Here is a 20,590-nt window from a genome sequence, read left to right on the forward strand (position 1 = left end):
CTTCTCAATTAGATGGTGATAGCTTCCCATTTATGAGTTGTAAACATATATCAGTATTAAATACATATACTTAACACTGACAACCCTTGTATGTCAATAATTTTATCAGATGTTATTTAATGATTGTTTTCTTATTCAGTCATTCCTTTTATATATATTTTTTTTGACAGGCAGAGTGGACAGTGAGAGAGAGACAGAGAGAAAGGTCTTCCTTTGCTGTTGGTTCACCCTCCAATGGCCGCCGCGGCTGGCGCGCTGCGGCCAGCGCACCGTGCTGATCCGAAGGCAGGAGCCAGGTGCTTCTCCTGGTCTCCCATGGGGTGCAGGGCCCAAGCACTTGGGCCATCCTCCACTGCACTCCCTGGCCACAGCAGAGAGCTGGCCTGGAAGAGGAGCAACCAGGACAGAATCCGGCGCCCCGATCGGGACTAGGTGCAAGGCGGAGGATTAGCCTGTTGAGCCGCGGCGCCAGCCCCTTCTATCTTGTTAGCTGGCTTTCTTCTATAAGGGTCTGTTTTCATTGGGTTTCCATGAAATACAGTTATCTACTGAAAATGCTGAGTTATTTCCCTTTAGCTGCTGATTTTCTAGGTAAAGAGTTGGTTAAATGGGTGCTTCAAATAATTGCTATTTTTGGGTTCTCTTTATAAAAAATGCAGTTTATGGAGATAATGGCAAATTCACATATAGTTGTAACTAATAATGTAGAGGCACTTGTGTACCTTTCATCCATATGTTTTATATTGATAATATTTTGCAAAACTATAGTACATTAAAATAGTTGAGAAATCAAATCAATACAATGTGCTTCATTTTATTAAACATTCCAATTTTATTTCTACTCACGTGTGTGTGTTCACATGTATATTTAATTTTTTACAGTTCATCACATGTCTAACTTTGTGTATCTACCACCTCAGTCAAGATACTGAGCAACTTCATCACTACAAGGATCCTGTAAATTGCTTTCTTGTAACCACATCTACCACACTCCCACTCCCATCACCCTCTTTCATTCCCTGACCATTGACTGTCACTAATCTATTCTGCATTTCTAGAATACTCTTGTCATTTCAAAAAAGCTAAAATGTGCATGGAACCATAGGGACAGGCATTTGGCGTGGAGTTATACGCCTCTTGAGACACCTGCAACCCATGTTGGAGAGTCTGGGTTTGAATGCCACTGTTGCTCCCCATTCTAGCTTCCTGCTAATAAGCACTCCGGGAGGCAACAGACAATGGCTCAAGTGCTTGGGTTCCTGTCATCCACATGGAAGATTTGGATTGAGTTCTGACTCCTGGTCAATCCCAGCTATTGTAGGCATTTGGGGAATGAATTAGTGGATGGAAGATATCTGCCTTTCTGTCAGTCTCTCTCTGTGTCCACCTTTCAAATAAAAACATAAATAAATGAAATAATATAGTATGGTATAACTCCGTAGCAATTCATCAAATATGTTGCATGAGCCACTTGTTCAATTTCTGTTTTTTTAAATTATCAGAAAGTCATGACTTCATTGGTTAAATGCATTTAAATCTGCTAAAATCATTGTTATTATTATTATTATTATTTGATGCTGAAATTATCACAACTTTGACATGTGGGGATCACCTTCTAATTTATGCCTGAGACTTTTTTATATGCCTGCATCATTTCTTTTTAAAAAATCAACTTTTAATTTCAGGATAGTTTTAAATTTACAAAAACAAAAAAAGTAGTGCAAAGAGTCCTCAGGGCAGGTACTGTGGCATAGTAAGCCAAGCATCCACCTGTGGTACTGGAGTCCCTTATGGGCACAGGCTCATGTCCCAGAGGCTCCAATTCGATCCACATCTCTGCTTCGGGCCTGGGAAAGCAGTGGAAGATGGTCCAATGCTTGAGCCCCTGTGGCTTCATGGGAGACCCAGAAGAAGCTCCTGGCTACTGGCTTCAGCTCTGGCTGTCGTTGACATTTGGGAAGTGAACCAGCAGATGGAAGACCATTCTCTCTGTCTCTCCATCTCTCTGTCTATAACTCTACCTCTCAAATAAATAAATAAAATCTTTAAAACAATTAAAACAAAATAGAGTTCTATATGCCCTGCACCCAGCTTCTCTTACTGTTAACATCTTATACTGGTGTTATAGATTTGTCATAGTTAATGAACCACATCAGCTTCCCCTATTTCTTTATGCAAACTCCCTTGATCCCTCCTAATTCCCCCAGCCTCCTGCATCATTTAAAAATGAAAATTATTAAAGTATACTATTACTACCAAAAATGCACAAGTCATAAATGCATAGTTCAGTGAAATTTCAAAAGCTCACAAAACTAAGATCAAGGTAACTGAAATTATCAGCACCCCAAACACTTTTTGTTGTGTCCCCTCTGAGTCATGGTTCCCCATACTTCACTGGCCTGACACTATAGATTTGCTTTGGCTGTTTTTGAACTTAATGTAAAAGGAGTCATGCAGCACATCTCTCTCTCTCTCTCTCTCTCTCTCTCTCTCTCTCTGTATGTGTGTGTATGTGTCTGTGTGTGTCCAGCTTCTTTTGCTCAACAGTATGTTCATGAGATATGTTCATGTCCATCTGAGAAGACTTAAGTTCTTCCAGATTTGGACAATAACTGCTTTTAGAATCTGTAAAGTAGTTACAAGAGAACAGTTGCCCAAGATTCAGAAGTTTTTTAAAAAATGGAGCATGAATATTATGTGGCCAATGTCTTTAAGTTGGTTATCAGACTAAAACCATTCCTCACTGCTCTAACATGCTGAAGAAATCATCTGAGAGGGAGGGAGATGGATGCTCAATTGTCACGTCAAAGGAAGCAGCATTATTCTAGCAACATCCATTCTTGTTTAAGCCTTCCACTGTTAGAGATTTGAGGTTACATGATATACCTTATGCTCATAACTTATATGGCTGGAGAACTGGTATTGAATTTATAGCATTAGCAGAACAGATGTTGTGATGTCTTTTTTGCATGTCAATAAAGGAATGACCTGTTCTTGTTCTACAGAGAATGGAAATTGGAAGTCAAACACCCTTTGTATTCCAAAATAGGGTCTCAAACATTTTGTAATTTTCATTTAAATTGTTAGGAAGCTTGGAGCTATTAGTGAATCTATCTTCCAATACACTGTTTAATATAGCACTGAATGAATGATACAAGTTGTCAGTGGATGAGCTAGTAATGGATTACTAGCTCTGCTAGTAATTGATTTACTTTACTTTTCTTCAATAAAGTTGCATAAACCAATGGAAAAAAATGTTGGGAGCCAAACCAAGCTTAGAAGGGTGCATGGAAAAGATTCTCATCCACCCATATGATAAGTTATTCATTGGGAAGTAGGAAGGCCTGGTGCGAACTAGTCTTTGTTTGTTTTTTAAATTATATTTACTTGAAAGGCAGAGAGGCAGAAAGAGAGAGAGACAGATCTTCTATCTATTGATTTACTCTTGGAATGCCCATAATAGTCATGATTAGGCCATGCCAGAGCCAGGAGCCTGCAAATCAATCCAGGTCTCCCACATGGTGGCAGGGACCCAACTACTTGAGCAATCAGCAAAATACTGTTAATACATATTTTATGAAGAAATGTGAACAAAATGCTTTAATATTCAATGCTTTAAACTAAACTGTACTGAGTAATGCTAGTTTCACAATTCTACCCAAAGGTAAGAAAGTTCAATGTTTCTACAGAAATTTTAATGGTCACTGCATAACAGTAATTTTTCCTGTTGATTATTAAGATAGTTTTGTATGCTTGTAGGTTGCATTGACTCTTTTATGGCCACTTTAAAAAATTTCTTTAAAAGACAGAGTGACAGGGCTGGCACTGTGGCGCAGTGGTGCAGTGGCACAGTGGGTTAACATCCTGGCCTGAGGCTCTAGCATCCCATATGGGCACTAGCTCTAGGCCCAGCTGCTCCTCTTCCAATCCAGTTGTATGCTATGGCCTGGGAAAGCAGTAGAAGATGGCTCAAGTTCTTGGGCCCCTGCACTCATGTGGGAGACCTGGAAGAAGCTCCTGGCTCCTGGCTTTGGATTGGTGCAGCTCCAGCTGTTGTGGCCATCTGGGGAGTCAACCAGCGGATGGAAGACCTCTCTCTTTGTCTCTACCTCTCTTTGTAACTCTTCCAGATAAATAAAGTAAATATTTTTTTTTAAAAAAGGCAGAGTGACAAAAAGAGAAGGTGGGGGGAAAAGGGATGGAGGGAGGGAGAGAGAGAGAGAGATCTGTCTGTTGGTTCACTACCCAAATGGCTGCAATGGCCAGACCTGGGCCAAGCTGAAGCCAAGAGCTTGTAACTCCATTCAGATCTCCCACTTGTGTGGAAGGGGCCCAACTGCTTGGGCCATCATCTACTGTCTTCCCAGATGCATTAGCAGAGAGCTGTATGGAAAGCAGAGCAGCTGAGACTTGATCCGGCACTCCAATATGGGTGGGTGCACAGGAGCGCTCACATGGTGAGATAAGAAACAGACAAAACCTAGGCTGAACTTGAACTCAAACAGTAGTCAACCCTCTTACAAGAACCACCCTCCCGTGAGCATGCCCCCTAATGACCTAATGGCCTCTCACTGGCCCTACCTCCTAGCTGGGAGAGTTAGATTAAGCCTTCACCTTTAATCCATCAACAATTAACATTAACATTAAGAAATTAGAGTTTAAATATTTGTGAGTTTTGGGACAAGTTCTACTCAGCCCATAACACTCCCTAATCTCCAATTCGTGTAGACATAGAGTGAAATGTGGATTCCATTTTACCTTTTTGAGTTACCAGGTACACTAACATCACTTCTTTAAAAGATCCATCTTTATCATATATTCCTTTATTGTGTACTACATTCTCACGTATATTTGTGTGTGTTCCTAGGTTTCACTTACATTTCTTGGTTCACCCATATAATTTGGTCCATACTGTTTCAAGTATTGAGGTTTTATATTTCTGTTTTATTATCCGATAGGGCCATTCCTTAACATTTGCTGTTCTTTTTCATGTTTTCTTACCCATTTATCAGCTTGCTCTGTTTCAGGAAGAAATACTGTTGGCATTTTTATTGAGATCAAAAATATAAATTGGCATTGGAGGGATTGACATCTTTATGGTGTTAGAACTTCTTATCTAGATAGCTGGGATTTCTTTTGTTATATTACAAGTCCAGTTTTATGTCTCTAGGCAATATTTGTAAGTTTTCTAAATCAGATTTCTCACTTTCTGCCACTGTAAGAAGCTAGGCGATGCTGTGGGAAATAGTAAAGCCACAGATCTCAGTCACAAAATAAATCAGGCTGTGTCTCTCATGCAGAGGCTGATGCAGATTAGGCGACTTTGCAGTTCGCCTGCCAGCCTAAATGCTTCCTTTTTGTGGCACTACCATGAAAAACGTCACGTCTCAGCTCTGAGGGGATAGAGACAGAATAAGGGTGACTCAACTCTACTCAGATTTTGTCCAATGCAATTAGACATATGGCCTTGCCTACCCCAAGGAGGGCTGAAAATTAGAGTTTTCTTCTTTGCCCCAGAATGAGGTGAGTACCAGGTATAGGTGATCAATTTGTTCCTTTAGTTATATCTTCCAATGAGTAGTTTATGTATGTATTATTGTATCAGTTTTTGTATGTTAATGCTCTATCCTGCCATCTTACTAAATTTTGTACTCTAGTTTGTCAATTGATAGTGCTGGGTTTTACAGATATACAATGATATTATCCATAGATAGACATATTGTACTTCTTCCTTTTAAATTCTTTCCAAAAATTATTTATTTATTTTTTATTGGAGAGACAGATAAAGGAGAGAAAAAGAGAGGGCTCCTATCTACTGTTTCACTTCCAGATGACCAAAATAGCTGGACTGCATTGAGCCACAGCCAGGATCAGAGAACTCCATCCAACTCTCCCATGTGGGTGGCAATATCTCGGGTACATGATCCATCGCTGCTGCTTCCCGGGGTCTGCTTTAGCAGGAAGATGGGGTCAGAAGCTGAAGCCAAGTGTGGAACCCAGGTGCTCTGAATGGAATGTCAGCATCGCTACTGTTTGTCTCCACCTCCAGACCAAACTCTTGCTCACTTCCTTTTCAGTTCTTATACCTGTTGAGTACCCCTAGAACAGTGCTAATTGTGCTAGAGATACTGGGCATTCTTGCTTATTCCTTTCTTTCTTCCTTCTGTGTTTTCCCATCTAATTGGATGTTTTACCAATAGTCACCACTCATGGGTGAATGTTCTCCTCTCCTCCCAAGCAGGAGTCCCTTACAGTAATTCTTCCCGCCCTCAGGATAGATATTTCTATCCAGGATCTGTTGTTAATGCAATGAACTTGGAGGCCCTTAGGTTGAGATGGCTACATCTCCTTGAATTCCTTTACAAGCCATCTGGAATCCAGATCAGAATAAATGGCCATAACCCATGAAAACCAAACTTAAGCTTACCCAACCAATCAGAAACTGCCAACTAACCTCTAAATAGGGACATTCTACCTTGTCTATGAAATATTCTCTTTGTCTTGCTTCCCTTAACACCTTATGAGAGTTTTCCCCTTGTATCCCCTCAGTGGAGCCCTTAATCACTTGCAGTTTGATGCTGCCCTTTTAATGAATTACTCCTTAAAAATTTGATGCAGCTAAGTATATCTACTGAACCCTGGCATGGCCTAGAATTCTTGTCAACCCTTTCTAGAGATATATCACACTTGGAAACTGGGGTGACATCTGTGCCATCCCATATGTGAATGAAACTCTGTTTCTTGCTGTCCTTTCTAATAACACTGGTGACTCAAGTCCCTGTTGATCCAGCTGCATCAGCACAAGATGGGACCAGGATTACTTATCAGGTTATTGCAAGTTCCAGGTGCCAGGAAATGAAATTCCTGCCTTGTTTGTAATTGTAACCCTCAGCATATATTATGTGCTCAATAAATATTTGCTGATTGCATTAAATAACAGTCACTGTGAAGAGAAACCTGGTGGCCTGGAGACAGTTGCTATGGCATTTGGAGTGTGATCTGGGTGTCCATCAGATAATGTGGAACCAAGAAGCTTTTTACAAACACTGAAGTGGGTTTTTGATGCTGAGTTGACCTCGGTTAGTAGTCACAGGCAGTAATCTCAGTGGCTGCATATTTCTTACCAAGTGCCTGAGACCAAGACAGGGAGGTGAAAGGGGAGGCCTAATTTAGTGATTCTCAAAGTATGATTGCAGAACCAGTAGCATCAGCATCTCCTGGGAACTTGTTGGAAATATAAATGTGGGGCCCTACCCCAGAACTATGAGATCAGAAACCTTGGGGTAAGGTTTAGCATTTTGTATTTGGAGAAGGCCTCTAGGTGCTTCAGATGGAGTCTCAGGTGTGAGATGCATGTGGCCGCAATCCAAAGAGGACTGAGGGGGTGAGCCAGGTGTGGAAAGAAAAAGGCATCTGGCCAGCATCAGAGTACAAACATACAAGGGGAAGGTCTGAGGTCTCCAGAGTAAAGTGCAAAGGAGGGATCCCAACCCGGAGAGGACTGGAAAGAGTAAGGTTTACCTGTACCTGGGTGAGAATTTGGTACACTGTAACAATGGACATTAGGTGGAAGGACAGGACATAAACCAGGACTTGATTCTGGGCTGTGATGGAGCCTTGTCTCCAAAAAACATTGTGACCCAATTCTTGGAACTGAACTATAATATCAGGGTGGGTTAGTTGTACATGTGACCTAGTGTTTCACCTGAACCAGGTAGCATGGGTTTGAGGCTGGGGTCATGGGCAGAATTCTAAGGGTTCTTTTTGATGTACACACAAAATTTCCAAGTTATTCAATCAAGCATAAATCAAGGCACTTCTGTAAAGTTATGAAGGTTCCAAATTAGTTGGTTTAGATAAAGGGAGGTTAGCCTTGGTGGATTGGACCTAAGCAGGAGGGCCAATTAAAGGGAGATGGACTCTTGCTGACAAGAGACTGGAGGGTGAGAGGGATCTATATGAGAGAAATTCCCCATGCTGCTTTGAATATGGAGGGTGCTGATGGCAAGATATGAGTGTGGGTGGCTTCTGGGAACTAAGAGTTGCCCTGGCTGACAGCCAGCTAAGCAAGAGAGCCTTGGTCCTTACAACCACAGGATCTGAATTCTGCCATGACCTATGAGCTTGGTGGAGGGCCTAGAGTTCAGGTGAGAATGTACCAACACTGTGACTCTAGCCTTGTGAAACCCTGAGCAGGGGAACTACTCATACTTTGCTCATACCTGTGCCTTATGCCCTCTGAGATCATAAGTGGGTATTGTTCTAAGCTGCTTAAAGTCATCTTACAGGCTAGAAGGAGGCTGCATTTGATGAAAGAACTCAAAAATCCAAAGTTTAAGGGAGAAGAGGATGGCAAGGAAGTCAGTACACACCCTGCTAATATATCCTTGCCTCGGTCACCATATTTGAAGCTTCCTGGTAGGAACTGGTAACCCTGAGTTGCACCCTCTGCCAGGACCAAGGACCAGCCTGAGCAGGCCAAACAGTCACCACAAGAAGGGGAAGGAGGGAGCAGAATCAAGAGACATTATAGAAAGAAGTAACAGTGTGTGAGCACTATAATGGGGAATGTAGTCTAAATGCTTTTGCTTGACATTTAAAATCTTCCATGTAGTTCAATTCTAAACAGAGTTTCTGAATTCTCTCCTGTCACTCAAATCTTGTGCCATGGTCAGCCTGGTTTATCCACCATCCCAGGAATGAACTGTTTACAGACCTAGCTTTTTTTTTTTTTTTTGGACAGGTAAAGTTAGACAGTGAGAGAGAGACAGAGACAGAGAGAAAGGCCTTCCTTTTCCGTTGGTTCACCCCCCCCCCCCAAATGGCTGCCAACGCTGGCACACCATGCCGATCCAAAGCCAGGAGCCAGGTGTTTCTTCCTCAAACCTAGCTTTTACCATTGCTGGTACTTTCCACATCCTGGGATTGTCGCTCCCCCTCTTCGTGGAGGAACGACACTAGACCCTGCCTAGGCTTCATATCCGAGTCACGGCACCATTATGTCGCTCCCCGTCTTCGTGGAGGAACGACACAGGACCCTGCGCTGTTCTTTCGTCTGCTCGGCCCTCCCCGGGTTTGCTGCTGGTTCTTCCCGGGTTGGCTACTGTCCCTTCCACCTCCGTGGAAGGGCGGTTCCCCCTGCCACATTCCCCACTTCCGCGGGGGAGCAGCACACTGCCGGCTGGCTCTCTCGGGGGCTGCACAGGTGTTCCTTCAGCTAGATGTTCCCCTTAGATGTTCCTGGTGCATGCCGTCTCTCTCCTCCTTTATAGTCCTCCTCCGCCAATCCTAACTCGGCTGCCCACACGCCGAGTACGCTGCTCTCCTCCAATCAGGAGCAGGTCCTGCTGTTTATTGGTTGAACTGGAGGCAGCTGGGTAGAAGCTGTTTTCTCCTCTCCCAGCGCCATATTGTGGGAGAGCAGATGCATAGAATAAGTCTTAATTCCAGTAACTTAGTCTAGTCCGAGTTGCTCCCCACAGATCCCCCTTTCTTTTTATTTTTTGGCGTTGATACGCGCCTGTCTTCGGTGCCCCATGGCACACACTCTGCTCTGCTTGCTAGAGTTGCCCACAGGTTCTTACAAGTCCTATCAATCAGGCAAACCGAATCCGGGTTCTCTCTTCGCCATGTTGTGAGGAGGTTTTTAGGCGCTGATGCGTGCCTGTGTTCGGTGCCCTGCAGCGCATGCTCTGCTCTGCCTGCAGGTGCTTACAAGCCCTATCAGGCAAACCGAATCCAAGCCTTCTCATTGCCATATTGTGGGGAGGCTTATTGGTGTTGATTCGTGCCTATCTTCGGTGACCTGCAGCTCATACTCTGGTCGAGCCGCCTGCTGGTGCTTATCGCCCTAATCAGGCAGACCGAATCCAAGCTCTCTCATTGCTGTGTTGTGGGGAGGCCTTTCTCTATTTCTCTATCTCCGGGCATTCCTATTTCTCCTATTTTACTTCTATCTACCAGCATTCCTATTTCTCTCATTTTACTTCTAAACTTCCCGCGGCTTCTCTTATCCCTGCGGTTTCCCGGCGCCCGCCTGAGGCTGCTTCTCGGCACCTCGCCCCGCGGCAGCTTCCCGGCTTTGCGCCGCTTCAGCCCGCGCTTCTCTCATCTGCACGGCTCGGCTTCGCGCGCACACTCCGCGGTCTCCACGCACTTCGCGCCCGCACCACGGCCTCGCGCCAGCCCCGCGTTCCCTATCTATTCACGCCCCGTGCTCTCTCTGCACGCGGCGGCTTCCGCGAATGTTTCCGCCACCACCGGCATTCAGTCCAAGTTCCCCGGACTAACCTGGCGAATTCCAACCTGGCGGCCCACGTCTCTGCGTCTGGTTCCAGATCTTCACCTCTTGCTCCCCGGGGTGACTTGAAGAATTCCAAGGTGGCTTACGTTTCAGCCTTGGCTTGCACTCGCGGCTTCATCCTCCCTAACATTTTTCTCTACCCGGTATGTTTCCCTAAGTTTTCTTCCAACAATATTCCTCCCTCATTTCTCCTGGCCTCTCCCCACAGTCCGTATCCAAGTCTAAGTTTCTTATAGGTTTCACTTTCACTTTCAACCTGTAGTCCGTATCTGAGTCCAAGTTTCTTCTTGCTTTCACTTTAAATCCTAACTTCTTTCCCACATTCCGTATCCGAGTCTATGCCTAGGCTTTCAATAGCTTCTTCCAGCACCTTTCTCGTCCGGCTTTCCCTAGGCTGTTTGCTAGTCTCTCTCTCCGATATTTTTCCACTTCTTCCCGTTTCTTCCCTCCTAGGTTTCCTATCCGAGTCACGGCACCATTATGTCGCTCCCCGTCTTCGTGGAGGAACGACATAGGACCCTGCGCTGTTCTTTCGTCTGCTCGGCCCTCCCCGGGTTTGCTGCTGGTTCTTCCCGGGTTGGCTACTGTCCCTTCCACCTCCGTGGAAGGGCGGTTCCCCCTGCCACATTCCCCACTTCCGCAGGGGAGCAGCACACCGCCGGCCGGCTCTCTCGGGGGCTGCACAGGTGTTCCTTCAGCTAGATGTTCCCCTTAGATGTTCCTGGTGCATGCCGTCTCTCTCCTCCTTTATAGTCCTCCTCCGCCAATCCTAACTCGGCTGCCCACACGCCGAGTACGCTGCTCTCCTCCAATCAGGAGCAGGTCCTGCTGTTTATTGGTTGAACTGGAGGCAGCTGGGTAGAAGCTGTTTTCTCCTCTCCCAGCGCCATATTGTGGGAGAGCAGATGCATAGAATAAGTCTTAATTCCAGTAACTTAGTCTAGTCCGAGTTGCTCCCCACATGGGATGACCTCTTTTCTTCTATAATCAATGATTGACAACATCACTTGACAATTTGGCGACAAGAGAGGCAGGTGTCCTGTCCACCTATTGTATCTACAAATGGAGAAACACCACAGGAAAGTTACCAAAACTGTGGATTTAAAAATTATATTTAGGGGTCATCATTGTGACATAGCAGGTTAAGCAACCATCTACAGTGCCAGCATTCTATATTGGTGCTGGTTCAAGTCCTGGCTCTTCCACTTCCAACCCAGCTCCCTGCTATTTCTCCTAGGAAAGAGGCAGAAGATGACCCAAGTCCTTGGGCCCCTGCACCCATATAGAATACTCGGATGACGCTCTTGTCTCCTGGCTTTGACCTGGTGCAGCCTTGGCCATTGTGGCCATTTGGAGAATGAACCAGCAGATGGAAGACCACTCGCTCTCTTTGCTTCTACCTCTCCCTCTCTGCAACTCTCACTTTCAAATAAATCTTTAACAAAATTATTTTAAGAAGTCGTATTTTAAATCCAGAATATACACTTTAATTTTGATAATGACATGACTACTAGCTTTATTTTAAAAATATTAATTTGTGGTGCTTGCTGTACAGGTGATGTGTCCTGTAAGGAGTGTATTTGTTCCCCAGAACTTTGGGTCATCTTCTATGACCAAACATATGTAAGAGGCAGTTATAATGAGGACAAGTCTACATTCCCCTCTTTTCCTCCTACTTTGCCCATATACCATGTCCTGGGGTGAGTGGGACATTTGTCCCATCACAGCTCCATTTCAGTGCACAGTGACACCTCTTGTTCTGAATTATTGTTTGACATGCTCATTTGCCCTTCTACTGATAATTAACTTTATTTTTTTAGATTTGTATTTATTTATTTGAGAGGTAGAGTTACAGATAGTGAGAGGGAGAGGCAGAGAGAAAGGTCTTCTATCTGCTGGTTCACTTCCCAGAGGGCTGTAGCGGCTGGAGCCGGAGCTGTGCAGATCCGAAGCTGTGAGCCAGGAACTTCTTCTGGGTCTTCTATGTAGGTGCAGGAGCCCAAGCACTTGGGCCATCTTCTACTCTTTCCCAGGCCATAGCACAGAGCTGTATGAGCAGAGGAGTAGCTGGGACTAGAAGCGGTGCCCATAGGGATGCTGGTGCCACAGGTGGAAGATTAATCTGTTGCACCACAGCACCAGCCCCGATAATTAACTTTAAATATAGACATATAGATGTAGATATCTGAATTGTCTGCTCAGCTAATTTTTAAGCTTTTTTTTATAGTCAACAAATATTTTTTAAATACCTGTTTTGCTGAGACCTGTGCAGGTACCTCATATATTGATTTCTTTTTCTGGGTGGTAGGGTAGATCTATTTTACAGTGGATTTTTAGAAGTTACTTGGTTTACAGCCAGAATTTTGACATCAGTCTTTAAAGTGCATTCAGGTGGACAAAAAGAAACCATATTTTATAATAAAGTGACATAGAATATTAGATAGGATGTTTAATATCTTTGTTGTGAAATATTCTAATTGCACAAGTCATTTTTGAAATTTTCACAATGTATATGTACAAGGTTAACTGGACCAAGTGTAGTTTGCTTTTCTTGAGCTAGTTAGACTATAGTGGTGGTAAAAGAGCACTAAACAAAACTGGAACTCATTTCAAGAAGCATTTTTAGTTAAAAATAGAAATGTAGATTTGATCCACTTTAACACAATTTGCAAAGGGGTTTCTCTCTTATCAGAAGCCTAGGCTTCACGTTTATGTGATATCCTGTTTTATGCAGAGCACACCATGTAACCAGCTCAGGCTTCAAGAGCTTGTGAAATTAAAATAAAGACATGGATTTCAATAACATCCCAAGTGAGATTGATTGCTGCCTCCTCCCTAACTGACTGATAAGGAACCTAAGAAATGGATGGAAGTTCATTCATAAATTACATAGGTGAGCCAAAACTTGACCACATCCTCTCCCTCACAGTCTTGTACCCTCTCCACCATACCACATCTGAAAAACTTACTCAGATAAAGAGTATCTGCAGGGAATATGTTGTAAGATCCCCAGTGGATGCTAAAAAACCATGGGAGGTAAAGAGTACTATGTCTGTCATCTATCTATCTATCTATCTATCTATCTATCTATCATCTATCTATCATCTTCTGTATGTACAGATCTATAATATAGTTTGATTTCTAAGTTAGGCACAGTAGGAGATCAATGCTAGCTAATAATAGAATAGAACAATTTTAACAATGGTGCTACAGTTTTAATGATGTAGGCATGCTGTTAGTAAAATTCAAAATACACGGGAGAATGTGGTATCCAGTGATCGATGAAGGCAGGCAACCTTGCACCCTTTGGTCCCAGAGAGCAGAGGCAGAGATCATTAACAAAAGTGAAGGCAGAGAGGAAGCATGGAGAAGGCTGACTTCTGCAATTTGGGACCTTGATTCCAAGGGCCCAGTTAGCTAGCAGTACCCTGCAGGGTGGAAGCTAGAGGCATAAATAATCTGCCACACACCACCTGACCTCCTGGTGTTTCTGCTTGGTCAAACCCAGCTGGGCACCAGAAAGCAATGCAGCCCATTCGTATAATCCATGTGAGTAGCATGAGGGGACCCAGAACCAATTGAAGAGGATGGGGTGCCAACTGGAGGGGGCAGTGGTGGCTTAGTCCATTTTCCATTGCTAATAATACAATACCACAGACTGGGAAAGTTATAAAGGAAAGAAGTTTACTTTGGCTCACAGTTCCAGTCCAAGGTCTAAGGCCCACATCTGGTGATGGCCTTCTTGCTGGCAGAGTACTGAAGTGGGGCAGGTTATCACATGATGAGAGACAAGGAGTGTGTAAGAGACTACCCAGACTGGCTTTTGTGGCACACTCACTCTCACCATAATCCATTAACCTAGTAATCTGTTACTTGTGTGATTGGATTAATTAAATCACTAAGGCAGAACCCCAATCACTTCTTAAAAGTCATACTTTGTTCAACCTTTTTTTTTTTTTTATAAAGATTTACTCATTTTTTGAAAGTCAGCGTTAGAGAGAGAGAGAGAGATAGAGAGAGAGAAAGTCTTCCATCTGCTGTTACACTCCCCAAATGTCTGCAATGGACATTGCTGAGCCTGGCAGAAGCCAGGGGCCAGGAACTTCATCCAGGTCTCACGTGTGTGTGGTAGGAGCCCAAGTACCTGGGCCATCCTCCGCTGCTTTTCCCAGGCCATTAGCAGGGAGCTGGATAGGAGCAGCCAGGACATGAACAGAACCCATGTGGGATGCTGGTGTGCTAATGGCGGCTTTGCCAGCTATGCCACATGGCCTTAAACCAACCATTGCTTTAAGGAAAGATTTATTGCTTATTTGACAGGCAAAGTGACATAGTGGGTGGGGGAGCACAGAGAGAGAGAGCTAGAGAGAGAGAGAGAGAGAGAGAGAGAGCGAGCTCTTCTATTCACTGCTTCATTTTCCAAATGCCTACAACAGCCAGGTCTGGGCCAGGCTGAAGCCAGGATCCAGGAACTCCATCCAGATCTCTTGCATGGATGGCAGGAACCCAAATATATGCCTCCCAGGAACATCAGCAGGAAGTCTGATGGAAAGCAGAGTGTCTGGGACTCGAGCTGGCCTTCGCATGGAATGTGAGTGTCCCAAGAATCAGCTTAACCTACTGCACCTCAATGCTGCCCCAGTCCTTCCTCTTAATATCTCATAATGGGAATTTAATTTCAACATAGTTTTGGAGGGGACAAATCACATTCACATTATTGCAAATGGAAATATCTAGTCCAGAGGCTATTTATCCAACAGTTGCCCACAAGCCTATAGGCCTGCTATCAGTTCAGGTGAAGCTTGATGTTTCAAAATGATGGTCTCTAAACTCTTGGTACACTTTGCTCTGCCTCAGTCCTCAACTTCTGATCTACCCATCTACTCCAACATCTGTTGAGAAAGCTTGATGTTGATTTTGTGACTTAATGCTTTCACTTTAAATATTTTCTCAAGTAAACACAACCTACAAAAATGCCTAATAACTATGAAATAAATGATTAGGCATAACTAGCTTGTCTCTGAGTTGATGAATACTCTTCAATCTGTCACTCTGATTTGATTAGAATTCTCAGTTGTCAATTCTCACACCCTGTCCTTGGTTGATGGCTCTCCTGCCTTCCTTGTGTTACATGGTTTCATTCTGTCTCTTCCCAATTGGATGAGAAGGGAGACCTGGGCGGGGTGTATCTGAGAACACTGAAGTCTGGAATCACCAACTTTTTCATCTTGATGAAATATATACATATTAAATTATATATATAAATATATATTTTTTAAATTTAATTAAATACAATTTAAATTTAATTTAAATATATGAAACATTTTAAAATCTTGCCTTCTTAGGCCCATGCTTTTGGAAGCATTATTTTTGATGCAGCTATTATGTCAAGGAGTCTTTATTTGTCAGATGCTGTGGGTTGTGTTTTACTGTTTTCTGTACATTCAGAGAGCATTTTGGCACTGATCACATTTTCTTGCTCTGCATGCGCACTTGTTTCTGAGCTTCCAAAGTTGTACCGATGTAAAAACATCTCTTAAGAAATGATTTACTGTATGGCATAAGCTCCGTATATTTTAATGCTGAGTTTCTAGTTTTAATGAAAGAGAGATGAAAGATGTAGGGTTGAATTAGTGGAGTTGTTCACAGACTGAGCTAAGCTGCAGCTGCTCTTTCAACTTTTCCTGGGACATGGAGTGAACCCTAATTTGGGAACTAGGGGATGCTTGGAGCTCATACTTGATGCCACATAGTGTTAGACGCCTTGACTATGTTAAAAGAACTTGGACTTGGAAAGCATGCTTATGAATGGTGGCCAGGTTTCACCTCTGAGATGTGTTGAGTGACAAGGAATGAAAAAAGAATGGTGTTTAGTTTCCAGAACTCTTTTGCAATTGGTAAGAAAATTTTAAGTTGTGGAAGTGGATTTCCTAGGTTACAACATTGGTATTCTAGTAACTATATAGTCTTGAGTAGACAACCTAACCTTTAATGCTGTAAAAGGGGTGATGATAATGCCTAACTTAAATGTTTGCTATAAGAGACAACTGGGGTAATATTTGTAAAGTGCTCACCAGTGTTTGACACAGAGATCAAGCCCTGAAAAAAATTCACAGATCTTTAAGCAGATAAATATATATAAATACTAGTTTCTAAAGGAAGAAGGAATGTCTGAAGATGTAATGGCCAAAAATTATCCAAATCTGGAGAAAACCATAAACCTACAGATTAAAGGAGCTCAACATACTCCAACCACAATAAACTGAGTATTGTGGCCCCATATATAGGGGCCCAGCATTATGGCGTAGCAGGTAATGCTACTGCCTGCGAAGCCAGTGTCCCATATGAGTGCTGGTTCAAGTCCCAGTCCTCCGCTTCTGATCCAGCTTCCTGCTAATGGCTTAAGAAAAGCAGAAGATGGCTCAAGTGTTTGTACTCCTGCCATGCATATGAGAGACTCAGATGAAACTCCTGGCTTCAGCTTTGCCCCGCCCTGGCTGTTGTGGCCATCTGGGGAGTCAACCAGCAGATAGAAGATATCTTTCTCTCTCTGTAAATCTAACTTGCAAAAACAAACAAACAAACAAAAAAAAAACAAAAAAAAAACACAACTAAACAAATCTAAACAAATCTTAATAAAATGTAAAAGTAAAATGTATGACAATAATAACATGAAAAATAGGAGAGGTAATGAAAGTATATATTTTTAAAGATTTTACTTTTATTTATTTGAAAGGCAGAGCTACAGAATGAGGTAGAGACACACAGAGAGAGGTCTTCCATCCACTGGTTCACTCCTCAAATGGCCACAATGGCCATAACTGGGCTAGGTTTAAGTCAGGAGGCAGAAGCTTCTTCTGGTCTCTCACGTGGGGGCAGGAAACTAAGCACTTGGGCTATCCTTTGCTGAGTTCGCAGGCATATCAGCAGGGAGCTTGATTGGAAGTGGAGCAGCTGGGACTGGAATCAGTGCCCATATGGGAAGCCAGCACTAAAGACCAGGGCTTTAACCTGCTGCACTACAGTGCCAGCCCTGAAAGCATATTGTTTTAAGGTTCTTATGCTATTCATGAAGTGAATGTTATTTGAGGGTAGATTATCACCAGTTAATATAGTCTATAAAACTTAAAGCAAACTTTAAAAAATAAAGATTAACTAATAAACCAACAATAGAAATAAAAAAGAAAAAATAAAAATGCCCATTTAATAAAAAATAGTAAATAGAAAAAAGAGAAAAAAGAAATAAATGGGGCAACATATTCCCATGGAAAATATAAACTTATCAATATGAATAATTACATAAATGTAATGGTCTAGACATCTTAGTTAAGTGACAGGGATCATCACACTGGATAAAGAAAATCAAGACCCTTAGTCTACTAACTTTAAGATGACATAAACTCACTTTGAAAGACTCAGAAAGAACAAAGTAAAAGATGGAAAGAATTGTATTTTAATGGTAATTTTTAAAAAGCTATAGTGTCTATTATAATTAGACAAAGTGAATGTCAGAGCAGAGAATGAAAAGGATCATCACATGATAATGAGAGGCTCAGTTAATCAAAAGAATACTGCAATCCTAAATGCTTATATACCTATTAACAGAACTTTAAAAATATACATATACAAAAAATATATAAAATTTGAAACTCAGGAGAAATAGATGATATGCAATTAGAGCCAGAGATTCAACACTTTACTCTGAGTAAATTGAATCCACCGATATGTAAAGCACATAATACATCATGGCTTAGTGCATTTTATTCCACGAATATGAAAACAGTTTAATATGAGAAAAATCAATGTAATTTGCCACATTAGCAGACTAAAGGACACACTGTATTGTAATCTCAATAGACTAAGTCAAAACATTTTTAAAGTTTATCCATCCTTTTTTAAAAGATTTATTTATTTATTTGAGAGATAGAGTTATAGACAGAGAGAGGAGAGACAGAGAAATCTTCCAACTTCCAACAATCCCAATCCGGAGCTGGGCCAATCTGAAGCCAGGAGCTTCTTCTGAATCTCCCATGTGGGTGCAGGAGCCCAAGCACTTGGGACATCTTCTGCTGCTTTCCCAGGCCATAAGCAGAGAGGCTGGCTCTGGCAAAGCCCTAGCCTACTACACCACAGTACCAGGCCCCCAAATTTTTACAAATAATGCACCCATTTCTCTGAAAAACTTTGACAAAGTAAGAACTGAAGAGAACTTCCTCTAGCAAGTAGAGCTACGAAAATTGTATAGCTAACATAAAAAAAAATAAATACACAAATAAACTACTAGAACTAAATAATGTAAAATACGGGGTTTACATTTGGCCTAGTGGTTAAGACTCATTAAGAAATCCACATCTCTTATCAGAGTACCTTGGTTTCAATTCCAGCTTCAGCTCCTGACTTCAGCTTCTTGGTAACACAGACCTGGGAGGCAGTTGATGATGGCGCACGTATTGGGTACCCAGCACCCATGTAGAAGACATGGAATGAGATGCTGGCTCCTGACTTTGGCCTATTCCAGCCCAGGTTGTTGCATGCATTTGTGGATTGAATCAGCAGATGGGAATTCTCTCTGTCTATTTGCCTGTTTCTATGCCTCTCAAACAAAAAAAAATTAAATTATAAAAAGAGAAATGCAATTTTAAAAAAGTAAAATACTATAACCAATTTGGGTGAGTTTGCAAAAAGCATTTCTTAAAATGTCAAACATACATCTGCTATAACCTTCTGACATTTCTTCCCTAGGTATTTATCAAAGAGAAATGAAGGCCTGTGTCCATACAAAGACTTCTATAGAAGTGTCCATGACAGCTTTATTTGCAAGAGCTCTACACTGAAAGCAATAAAAAAAGTTCATCAGCAGGTGAATGGAGGAACAATCTGTGGCCCACCCATAAAAAGGAATGAACTGTAGATCCAGTTCATCATTGATGGGTCTCCTAACAAGTATGCTCAGTTAAACATGCTCGATAGCAAAGAGTATATTCTGAATGACTCCATTTTTGTTAAATTATAGGGGGAAAAAAAAAAACCCAAACATCTGGAGATCGAAACAAACAGTGGGCAGGGGGAGATAAGCTTGGAAAGGAAAGGAAAGCATGGATCCCATCCTTTTCGAGTACGGTTACATGTATCGTGCTGGTTCTGTGCAGCTTCACAGTTGTGTAGATACGTCAAAACCCATCAAACCCAAATGTCCCCCTTAAATAGATGCAGTTTATTGCATTGCAGCAATACACTAACAGTGTTAAAAACTTTACCAGCCTCATAAAAAGAATGAGTACTGTCATGTTTTCCATGCTTGCTCTTTTAGGAAACAATTTTGCTGTCACCCAGTGAATGTTCTACTTCTTTTCTCCCTTCTTATTTTTGTCAAAAATTTTTATTTTGATATAAAAACATATGAAACTTAACTTTTTATACAGTCAGTGCTAACTAATATTAACATTTCTGGGCCGGAGTCGCGGCTCACTTGGCTAATCCTTCACCTGCGGCGCTGGCACCCCAGGTTCAAGTCCCGGTTGGGGTGCCGGATTCTGTCCTGGTTGCTCCTCTTCCAGGCCAGCTCTCTGCTGTGGCCCGGGAGTGCAGTGGAGGATGGCCCAAGTCCTTGGGCCCTGCACCCGCATGGGAGACCAGGAGAAGCACCTGGCTCCTGGCTTCGGATCGACGCAGCGCACCGGGCATAGCAGCCACTTGGGTGAACCAATGGAAAAAGGAAGACCTTTCTCTCTGTCTCTCTCTCTCACTGTCTAACTCTGCCTGTCAAAAAAAAAAAATTTCTGGAATACAAAAGAGATAACTTCTAAAAGAATTGTATTTAATTTTTTAGCGTATCTTCCAGAAAGACTGATAAAAGTTCTTAATATTTGCATTATTCACAATTTTCATTTTACATGCTTTTAATGCTAGTTTTGGAGGATATAGGATGTTAGCTTGAATCACTAGTCACTCTCTACATCCTTCCCTTCCTCTATTGCCTTTTCTTTTAAAAAAAAAAGATTTTTTACTTACTTATTTGAAATGCACGGAGACAGAGGAGAGCAAGGGGAGAAAGAGAAAGAAAGATCTTACAACTGTTGGTTCATTTTCCAAATACCCACAACAGCTGGGACTGGGCCAGGCCAAAACTAGGAACCAAGAACAGCATCTGGGTCCCCCACATGGGAGGCAGGGACTCAGATACTGAGGCCATCATCCACTACCCTTCCAGGTTCATTAACAGGAAGCTGGATCAGAAGCAGAGTAGTTAGGACTGGAACCCACACTCCAATGTGGTATGGCTTACCC

General features: G+C 42.5%; 2 long non-coding RNA genes across 6 annotated transcripts in view; both read left to right on the top strand.

The window, feature by feature from the left end:
- Positions 1 to 839, top strand: part of LOC103348026 (uncharacterized) — an 82,983-nt gene extending 82,144 nt beyond the window's left edge. For 4 of the 5 annotated variants that reach the window (XR_016235663.1, XR_016235660.1, XR_016235659.1 and 1 more), the window contains one exon: positions 171 to 839. This is a non-coding gene — a long non-coding RNA (uncharacterized LOC103348026). The remainder of the gene's footprint in view (positions 1 to 170) is intronic. The other variant, XR_016235662.1, reaches the window with a different exon arrangement.
- A 12,198-nt stretch (positions 840 to 13,037) lies between these two features.
- Positions 13,038 to 19,255, top strand: LOC149126205 (uncharacterized). Its single transcript, XR_016235666.1, has 4 exons — positions 13,038 to 13,196; positions 14,740 to 14,894; positions 18,688 to 18,826; positions 19,046 to 19,255. It is a non-coding gene; the product is annotated as an uncharacterized LOC149126205 (long non-coding RNA).
- Positions 19,256 to 20,590: the final 1,335 nt, after the last annotated feature.

This window comes from Oryctolagus cuniculus, chromosome 6 (genome assembly GCF_051225735.1).
Source record: "Oryctolagus cuniculus isolate XC-2025 breed Fujian yellow rabbit chromosome 6, ASM5122573v1, whole genome shotgun sequence".
Lineage (NCBI taxonomy): Eukaryota > Metazoa > Chordata > Mammalia > Lagomorpha > Leporidae > Oryctolagus > Oryctolagus cuniculus.